Below are 11,278 nucleotides of genomic sequence, written 5' to 3'. Positions count from 1 at the left end.
AAAGAGAAACATTCCTCTGAGATTCTATAACTTCAGTTTTCCACCATAACTCTAGCATTCCCACCCACAGAAGGACAAGGAAACTGGGACAAAGCTACACAAATAAATAAGTCATTCCATGACAAAAGGAGGGATTCTGTAAAGATAGATCCTAAAAAAGAATCAACTAAAACTTCTAGAGATGAGGAATATGATACAGGAAATCAAGGTTTCCATGGCAGATAGTAACAGCAACTTAGATAATACAGAGTAAAGAAACACTAACTTTGAAGGCAAAACTCCAATTTAATCCAAGCCATCAAAACTAACTAAATAAATAAATAAAAACAAAAACAAAGCAATCAACACAAACAAAAAAGAAGATAACATACCTGAAATACTAGACACCATTAAATTTCTGAGTATTCATGAATGGGTATTCTAGAAGGTTGGGTATTCTAGAAGGCAAAGAAACTGGTAAAGGCATAGAAATTCTCTTCAATGAAATAGTATCTGAAAACTTTCTAAATCTAGAGAGACATATAGACATTCAGATCTAGGAAATACAAAAAACACCAAACAGATTCAACATTAGAAGATCCTCTCCAAGCTACATTATAGACAAGTTGTTTAAAAATCAAAGACAAACACAAGATTCTGAAAGTGTCAAAAGAGAGATGTCAAGTTACTTATAAAGTTTGCCCAATCAAACTAATGTCAGACCTCTCAACTTAAACCTGGACAAGGAAAGAAGACAGACTTAAAACTTTGAAAGACAATTATCAGTCAAGATTACTTTACCAGTCAAGATTGACCTTCAAATGAGAAAAGATAAAAATCACCCCCATATAAACAAGAACTGGAAGAATTTACCAATAAGACCAGCTCTTCAGGAAATACCTAAGGGTGGGACCAGCAGTTGGTGTAATGGCTATGTCACTGGACTCCCATGTAGCCGACTGCGGTTCGAGTCCCGGATCTGGTGGCTTAAACTCACTCCAGGCACATGTGCATGCGTGCCCAAGATACCGAGAAGAGAATAGAGGAGAAGGGATTGCAGCATGGCCGTCCCCCTTAGGAGGTGATTTCTCGCTTTCTGTCTCTCTGCCTCTCTTCTGTCTTTCTGATGAGCACATGCGCCCTATAGCAAAAACCTCTCCAAAAACAAAGAAAGAAAGAAAGAAAGATGAAAGAAAGAGAGAAAGAAAGGAAGAGAGAAAGAAAGAAGAAATATCTAAGGGAATACTACATCAGGAAAATAAAAAGTAGAAAAATCGAAAAAAGAAACTCAAACCAACTAAGAAAATGACTAACAAAATGTTAGGTGTAAGTTCACAAATGACAACAATATTGAATATTAATGGATTACATTCTCCAATTAAAAGACACAGATTAGCTGAATGAAAATAAAATAAAACCTATATGCTGATGATGAGAAATATACTTCACTGATAGAGACATGCATAGAATGAAAGTGAAGAGCTGGAAAAAGTCATTTCATTCAAAGCAAACCACAAAAAAGCTAGGATCATGATACTGATAACAAAATAGACTTCAAAATAAAAACTGTTCAGGGAGACAAAGAAGAACATTGTATAGTACTAAGCCGATTAATTCACAAAGAAAATATAACAAGTGTAAACATTCATACATCCAACACTATGACATTCAAATGCATGTAAAGCTGCTAGTTCTAAAGAAGAAATAGACTGGGACCAGCAGTTAGCATAATGGCTATGTCTCTGGACTCCCATTAGTCGACCACTGTTCGTGTCCCTGACCCGGTGACTTAAAACTCACTCCGGGTGCGTGTGCGTGCATGCCCAAGATCCCTAGAGAAGAACGGAGAAGGGATTGCAGCATGGCCATCCTCCTTGGGGGGTGATTTCTCTCGCTTTCTGTCTCTGTCTGGCGAGCGCACGCGACCTATAGCAAAAACCTCTCCAAAAAAAAAAAGAAGAAGAAATAGACTGCAATGCACTCATTGTTGGGAAATTTCTACATCCCACTGTCACCATTGAAATGATCATCTATACAAAACATAAACAAAGAGATATACGAGCTAAATGATACCATAAACCAATGGACTTCACAGACATCTACAGAACATTTCACCCAACAGGACATACAAATGGCCAAAAAGCATATGAAAAATTGTTCAATGTCTTATCATAAGGGGAATGCAAATCAAAAACACAATGAGATATCACTTCACCCCAATCAGAGTGACTATGATTAAATATATATATATATTGGCAGGGCTGAGGTGAAAAGGTAACCCTTCTACACTGTTGGTAGAATCTAAATAAGTACAACTACTATGGAAAACATTATAGAAGTTCCTCAAAAAACACAAACAGAACTCCCATATGACTCAGTAATCTCGTTCCTCGTTATTTATTAAAAGTAGAGGAAAACACCCAGCTGGAAAGACACTTGCACATCCCTAGGTTAACTGCAGTTTGATTCACAATTGCTAAGACAAAAATCCACCTCAATGCCCAAAAACTGATGACTGAGTTGAAAAAATGTGGCACATATATACTATGGAATATTACTTAACCATAAAAATCAATGAAACCCTGTCATTTGATACAAAGTGGATAAATATGGAAGATTTAATACTAAATGAAATAATCGGACTATGAAAAACAGACACTGTATTACATATCCCCGTTCAATAAATACCGAATGTCTACACTCTATGGCAGAAATCAAAAGATGATAAGATACAATAAGTAGGAGACAAGTGTAAATACCAAAAACTTTATAGGAAGTGGGTGCACAGTAGGGAGTAGAAATTAGAAAATAAGAAAGAGGACCTCAGGGAAAAATCTTTTTATTTTTTATTTTTTTGAGAGGTTTTCACTTTTGTCTTAGAGTATGTGCAGCCAATGTAGCGAGAGACAGGGACAGTGAGAGGGAACGTGAAAAATCACTCCCCAGGGTGAGGGGACACACTGCACTCATTGCAATCCCTTCTCCTCCATTCTCCCCCTGGGATCTTGGGCATGCACACCTATGTGCCCTGTGTGAGTTTCAAGCCACCACATCTGAGACTCTAATCGTGTTTGGCCATGTGGAACTCCAGTGACATAACCACTATGCCATTTGCTGGTCCCTGCAAAAAAAAAGTTTTGACAGACAAAAATATAAAGTTCTCTGTTGAAAATGATACATAAAATAGTATCTTTGATTTGATTGTCACACACTGCATGCATGCTTAAAAAAAAACACATCGTAGGGACCAGTAGATGGCGTCAGATAGATCTGACCAGCATATCACTCAATCTATGTATATCTATCATCTATCTGCCTATCTATATATAGTATTCTATTAAGATGTACAATGATTGAATGTAAATAAGAAATAATAAAACAAAAAAGGTGATAAAATAGTGCATTTTCTATTTATTTTCCTTTATCACTGATTGTATTTGTCAGTACTTCCAAAACACTGTTAAGTAGCATTCAAGATTATGAACATCCTTGGTCTCTGATTAGCAATAATCATGCTATTTATAGAGTTTCATCATTAAGTTGATACTCAACTGTTTATTTAGATATGTATTTCTATTTTTAATACAATTCATTGTTAAGAAAATACGGGCTGGTTCCATGGCCTGGTCGTTGGGGCAATTGGATCCCACAAGATCCACTGTGAGGTTTGAGTCCCAGACCCAATGACTTGAGAAATATACAAGGCACTTGTGCATGCATGCCCAGAATCCCAAAAGGAAGAAGAGATGGAGGAGAAGAGATTGCAGAATCATAATTTCCCATGGGGAGAAGGGGTTGCTCTCTCCTCTCCTCTCTCACTATCTCTTTGTCCTCTTTGGCATGTTCACTCATCTTCTAATAAAAAGAAAAATAAAAGTAAAATATATTGTGGGACAATCCTATTGCCTACCAGTTAAGGGTAAGGGAGCTAGATCCCACATGGCCAACACAGTTCAAGTTATGGCCACAGTGCCTTGAAAAACCTGCCAGATGTGTGTTTGTATGCCCCAAATCTCGACATGATGGAGAAATGGAAAAGAAATTATAGTATACCATGCCCCATTGTGGGTGTTCATCTCTCCCGGCCTCTCTCTCTTTGTCTCTCTGTTTCTCAAATGCTCATGTATTCTCTAATAGTAAAAAGACAAATAAAATTTTAAAAGAAAATTCATTGACTATCCTACTGATATACTTATTTCCTTTTTTTTTTTTTGTGAGAGGTTTTTGCTATAGGGCATGGGCACTCACCACGAAGACAGAGAGAGACAGAAAGCGAGAAATCACCCCCCACAAGTATGGCCATACAGAAATCGCTTCTCTTTCATTCTCCTCACAAACACATGCCCAGTGTTAGTTTAAGCCATTGGGTCTGGAACTTGAACAACAGTCGACCACATGGGAGTCTAGTGACATAGCCATTATGCCAACTGCTGGTCCCTCTATACTTATTTCTATAAAGATAAAATGTTACTTTTAACACTCATTAAGATAAAAGCATTCTCCCTCCTACTATCATAAACTCTGTCTCCTCTTCATGATTTTTACTAAAATATTCTTAAATTTTTCTAACTTGTTACATTTTTGTTACTTTTTAATGTAAATTTTATTTCAACTTTCTGGCACTTAACATCAATTTGACAACTGTAAGTCACTACAGTTATTTAGCTTTACCTCTACACTTGCCTGCACGTAGGCCTCCCACTATTATTTCATGCAGTATCTTTGTCAGTTCTAAGTATTTATTTATTTATTGCTAGAGAGTACATGCTCTTGCTAAACAGAGACAGGGAGACAGAAAGAGAGAGAAAAGAAAGCATTCATATCATGAGGAATGGTCATGCCACAATCCTTTCTCCTTTTTTTCTCCCTCTTTTTGGGATTTTGGGCACACAGGCAAAGGAATTCAGAGTGTTACTCATGCCGCTGTGTCTGGGACTCAGATCGTATGGTCAGCCATGTGGGATTTGACTGACCCAAATGCCAAGTCACATAGCTGGCCCTATTTTCCTTATTTTTTATTTTATGTCACATGGATTTCATCATCAAGTAGTGTTTTCTTTCTCCCATTCCCAAGAACAGTTCTTAAGTTGCTGTATCTTTTAAGTCCTTTTATGTATAGCTTACTTTTCCATTATTTTCTTGCATGCATTAAAATTGGCTGAGTGTAAATCTCTAGAGTAATATTTCTTTTCCTACCCAGTTCTTAACACACATGCTATAATGTTTTTAAATATTGTTGTGGAAAAATGAAATTTGTCTGACTTTCCCGTTAATGCAATCTATAAATCTTACGATGGTAAGATTCTCTCCTAATTCTGAAATTCACCTGGAAGTATGTCTAGGTTGCTCGTTCTTTGCCATGATCGTGGTGTGTTCTTTTAATTTGGAGACTTGTAAATTCCCTCATTCTAAGAAACAGTCTTACTTTGTATCCTTGTTTATGTCTTCAGTTATACTTTATTTTCCTTCTTTCTATTTTTTTTTTTTTTGAGAGGTTTTTGCTATGGGGCATGTGCGCACTTGCCAGAGAGACAGAGAAACAGAAATCAAGAAATCAGCCCTCAGGGAGGCTGACCACACCACAGTCTCTTCTCCTCCATTCTTCTCTTGGGATCTTGGGTATGCACGCACACGTGCCCATGGTGAATTTAAGCCATTGGGTCCGGGACCAGAACCATGGTCAACTATATGAGAGTTCAGTGTTAAAGCCATTTTGTCAACTACTAGTCCCTCGGTTATACTTTTTTATTGTTGTTCTCTACTTTTCTAATCTCCTTGCTATTTTTTTTTTCATGTTATGTGCTCTGTATTCTGCATTGTTTCCCTTATCATGCTAGTCTAACAGGTGCCCAGCAGTATGTCAAGCACAGTGGCTATAGAACAGACATTAAGAGACTTCCCTTTTCTAAGAAAATTTGTAATTGTTTTGTTGCTGGAAAAGATTGAAAACTTTATTATGTGTTCAATCATTAACCCATTTGTTCATTTGTTTTAATGTACGATGATAACAAAATAAGAAAAGCTAAATTCAGTTTACAACTCTGCTTTAGGACTTTAGATGTAAAATCTTCAAGTAAGATGATGGTTAGTTATCTTGACAATTTTTTTTTTTTAGAGATTTTTGTCTTAGGGCATGTTTGCTCACCTGACAGAGACAGTGAGAGGGAAAGTAGAAATCATCCCCTGGGGGTAGGGCCATACCACAAACCCTTATCATTCTCCTCCTGGGATCTTGGGTATGCACACACGCACACACACACACACACACACACACACACACACACACACCTGGCATGATTTTCAAGCCACCAGGTCTGGGACTCAGACCATGGTTGGTCATGTGGGAACCCAGCAATGTAAACACTATGTCATCTGCTGGCCACTACCTTGACCAAATATTATTTCTTGCTTATCTAGGAGTAGATTCCTCTCTGTCCACTATATGCTATGAATAGCACATGGATGGAACTGCATTCTGTAACAGACTATAATATCTATTGCCTGGTAAGTGAAAATAAATGAAGCATCAGCACATGGTATAGTTACTAGGTTGCTGGATTTCACATAGTCACCTCTGCAGTTCGAGCCCTGGACCCTGCAGCTTGAACATGTCAGGTACATACACCTCACCTGCATACCAAAAATTCCAAAAGGAGAAAGGATTCAGGCATAGTCATCCCCCTAGAGGGGTGAGTTCTCTCTTTTAGTCTCCCTCTCTCTTCCTCTGTCTCTCTCTGGTGAGCAAATATGGTCTATACCAAAAGACTTCAAAAAAAAAAAAACTAAAAAAAGAACAAAATAGGAATCAATGGGGAAGATATTTAGACAAACACCGATAAATTTTCAAATAAGCAGAAAATAATTAAACATGGGAGGTTGAAGAAGGGAGTCTCTAGAAAGCAGATATCAAGGAAGTAAAGCACATTTCCGAACAAGTTATTCTCTAACAACTGTGCAAGTTTTATTTCCATTTTTCGTATTCTTTTATAGTATCTCTGACTTTAATCTGAGGAATGAAGGGTGATATTAAAAAGCTATATTTTAGTAGCCAGTTTGGAGTATATTTTGAAGATTCTTCCCTTAGTTGTAGTTCTCTTGAGTGAATTCCCAAATTTCAGAAAGGCATTGCACATAGAGCATTCTTAAATCGGTGGACAGCGATGATAAGTCTATTTGAGGGTGGGGGAGAAGGCGTTTTCTTTAATCACTCTTCTAGTTCAGCCAAAGCAGTGGAACTAGCACCATCTTAAGGGGGTATGAGAGCAGCAGAATTCCAGATAGTGATTAGCAAGGAGCCTTGGGGAAATGAGAAGACCTCGTGTGCTCAGAAAAATTACTTTGGGATCTTATTAAAGACAGAGATTCCCAATGGGTATGGATTGGGTTCTGATTCATTTTATGATGAGATTATTTTGTGGAAATCCGAGCTGCAGGCTGTTTCCCCTTTAAAATGACAAAAATAAGCCAATTATAAATATTTTTATTTTCCTTGTTGTTAGCAAGTGTGTGTTGCCATGTTATTTCCTGAAATTTGCAATAATTTGATTAAACAAAAATTTTAAAGTGTAACTTTATCTTTTCCACAGGCAAAACTTGTTCCCCAGTGGAATGAAGTTTTAATAATGTGAAAGCATGTCTCACTTGCAATTAATTTGTTCTGCAGCAAATTTCTGAAAATCATCCTTTCAATGAGCAAATGTAACCTGCCATTTATGAAAATATAAGCTATAAACTTTGAGTAATATGCAAATATGTAATATAAGACAATTAGAGTCTCCCATTATTTAATTCTATTTTCAGATTGTTTGGAATACATTATCATCTCTTCATGGTTTTATTTATAACAGCTTGTAATTTTTTCAGAAACGAACATATGAAACATTTTGTTATAATAAATATTAGGTCCAAATGCAACTATACTACAATATTATACCAAAATAATTTAATATGTGGTATTTAAGTGAATTCAGAAGATATATATTAAGTAGACTGAGGTAGATAATACTCTTAGTTTATGGGTTATTATAAGTTGAGTATTTCCAAGTATGTAATGGCACAGGTTGGGTGGTTTGAGGCTGAAATGTTCTGACATAGATATTGTTCCTAGATCTGTCACTGAGTCTGGACTGTTGTGGAAAGTGATAGGAAACCAGCTTAGTACACCAAAGGCACTCCCTGAAAATATTGAAAGTGGATGGCCATCTTCCAATATGCCTCTTCATTTTTTGCTTTTAGTTTTTTACTTTTTTGCATGTATTCTCTGGAGAGAAACATACAGAGTGGGAGAGAAACATACAGAGTGAGAGAGAAAGAGAGAAAGAAAGTGAGAAATCACTCTCCAGAGGAATGGCCATGCCTTGTTCCCTTCCGTCCATTCTCCTCTTGGGATTTTGGGCATGCATAGCGTGTGGTAGCATGTTTTTAAAGCTACTGGATCCAGGACTTGAACCGTCCACTTGGCCATGTGGGATCCAACCTCCTTAACCACCACGCCATCTGCTGGCCCTGCTTCTTTATTTAATTGGGGTCTCGTATACAGCACAGTTTCCACACAATATACTTTGATTCATTTCATATCTATTTTGGTAGCATTTCTTCTGTGATTCTTTTGGGCCTCTTTTCACAAAAATGTTAGAAGCAAGGGATAAGTAAAATCAGTTATAGCCCCTACTGCCTTAATACTGCAACAGGTACTCTTCCTCTTTCTCTCGTCTTCCTTCCTGACTCTGCTCCTCCCAGCTAGCACTGTGCCAGTCTTGTGGTATTCCCTAATAATGTGACACTGACTCTCATCTCTAAAGGGTAACCATCCTCTTCTCAGGTTAGGGTCAATGTACTTACCTATTTATCATCGACTCTGGGCAAAAGTACACCAAAAAGTACCCCGTGGGTTGCCTGAATTCCTGGCTGTGTTGTAGAAGAGCAGGCCTACCTCTTACAGATGATGAGGGATAATTACTGCTGAAAACTGGGTGATTCCTTTTCTTGTCTTCTGATTTTTTTTGTATAAAGTCTGAAGTACTCAGATGTAAAATTGCCAAGTGTCAAAGTCCTCAGTCAGGACAATGAGTCAGACTATGAAGCCTTTATTTACCTGCCATGGTACAGTAAGCAAGAGGTGATATGGACCCTGGCTTCCCAGTGTCACACTTTTTGCCATCAAATGGGCCTAGGTAAGAAACAGAGAATCAACACAAATGGGAGAATTAAGTCAGAGTGGAGAAATATCTTAGTTTAGTTAAAATCCCCTTTAGATGAGTGGAAGAAAGGGCCCTGGTCTCCAATGAGGTCCTCTAATAAGAAGTCTCAGAATGGATGTGCCCGGCTCAGGAATACAGACACGTATATGAGCATGGCTAGGCTGACAAGGTAGCCTAGACCCGTCACAGCAATTTTCTCTAAAAAATTTTAAGAATCTGGCCTGGCAGGCTCCAGGGTGAAACACAATGCTCTGCAAGGCAGAGTCAGAGGGGAAGTTGACTGGTGCACATCCAGAGACCTCTATGAATGCGCCACTCACACATATACCCGTGATCTGAGCTCACTGAAGGTAGAGGTGGATTGTGGTGTCAAGACCCTTCTCTCTCTCTCTCTCAGAAATAATAAATAAAACAAAAGCAAAATCTGGTCCTGCACTAGGTATCATGTGGATAAGGCAGATTTCTCTCATGTAACTTGATGGGCAAAGTTATAGTTGCCTCTGGTTTAGTCTGAAAAATAATACACAAGATTTGAGCTTGAAGCGCGACTCCTCACCAAATAACAGTCTCTTAGAGCTCAACAGGACTCTTGCTGTTTTCCTTTGCTGTAGTGTTTCACCGATTAAGACCTAGAATTTCCAATCTTGAAGAACCTGTATTTTACAGGGGTAAGAAGCAAATACTCAAGAGATTATTGGAAATTATGGCAAATGTGACCACTCCTTTTTCAATGTGAATGTCAGATCCACAAATTTCTCTTATCGAGGTTACAGCCCTACATACTTTGCTTCAAAGTATATACAACATCTTGTAAAATAGTGCCCAGTCCTCTTAAAGTATCATATTAGAGTTGCCAGTTCAACTTTGACATCAAGAGGCCATTCTAATATTTTCTTTTCCCCATTATGTTAGAGCATATATGTGCTTGGACATGGGGTGGGAAGAGAAAAAGACAAGAGAGAAAGAAATGTCCTCAAGAAGGTCTCATCAAGCCATGAAATCATTTTTCCAGTCTTTCAGGTCCTCAGGATATGAGCCTCTCTGCCTGGAATGTTCTTGGGATGACCCAGGGATTAAAACCTGCCATGTGGCTTCCAGACTTGCAGCCCATTGCATCATCATTGCACCGCAATGTTAGGCCAAAAGTTTATTAGTCCAACCACTTCCAGGTCATGTGATTTGACCAGTCGATACCACAGTCACAGCTCATTCTTGAATATTCTTTTATATGAAAGGTACCATTGTCAGAAAGAAAACTTTATGGGATCCCATTCCATAAGATCAAAGACTCTGTAAACCTTCCCTAGTAGTGGTGCTGGTGGAAGCCCTCTGGACAGGAAAAACAGATCCATTACCAGAATATGTCTCTATTCTTGTCCCAGCAAAGTGGAAAGTAATCAATGTTGTTAACTTGCCAAAGTGGTTGGTTTGTCTCTGCAACAGTTTGTGCCATATTGAGGGTTGAGTATTTCTATTGCTAACAGGTTGGGAACTCAATAGTAGTATCTTGATAAGCTTATTAAGTGGAAGCCCATGGTATCAGGTCATTGAAATAACATCTCTGCCATCATTACCTGTTCATTAATATATCCACTGTAGGGACCAGCAGATGGCCTAATGGCTACATCACTGGACTCCCAAAGTTTGAGTCTCGCACCCGGACCTGGTGCCTTAAACTCACAGCGGGCATGTGTGCATACATGCCCAAGATCCCAAGAGGAGTATGAAAGAGAAGGGACTGCGGTGTGGCCATCCCCCCTGGAGGGTGATTTCTAGCTTTCTGATCTCTCTCTGTCTTTCTGGTGTGCGCACGTGCCCTATAGCAAAAACCTCTTTAAAAAATTATATATCCATTGTATGTATTACAAAGGGGAAGTTGATTACAGAAATTGGCTAAATTAAATAGCCAACAAAATCATTCTGTTTAAATGGATTTTTAGTGTTCCTTTGTGATGGATACTATTCAATGAAAGTGAAGATACAAAGAACTTTCCACTTTCTGCCTGATCCTGTGTGTCTACTCACATGCTTCTAAGACTTCTGTCCCCAGCCTTTCAATCTTTCTTCATCCAAGTCCCTGAGTAGTACATCAGTCTATT

This window comes from Tupaia chinensis, unplaced genomic scaffold (genome assembly GCF_000334495.1).
Source record: "Tupaia chinensis unplaced genomic scaffold, TupChi_1.0 Scaffold000452_1, whole genome shotgun sequence".
Classification (NCBI taxonomy): Eukaryota; Metazoa; Chordata; class Mammalia; order Scandentia; family Tupaiidae; genus Tupaia; species Tupaia belangeri.
The sequence above is the reverse complement of the archived record's forward strand: the minus strand, read 5'-3'. Positions refer to the sequence as shown.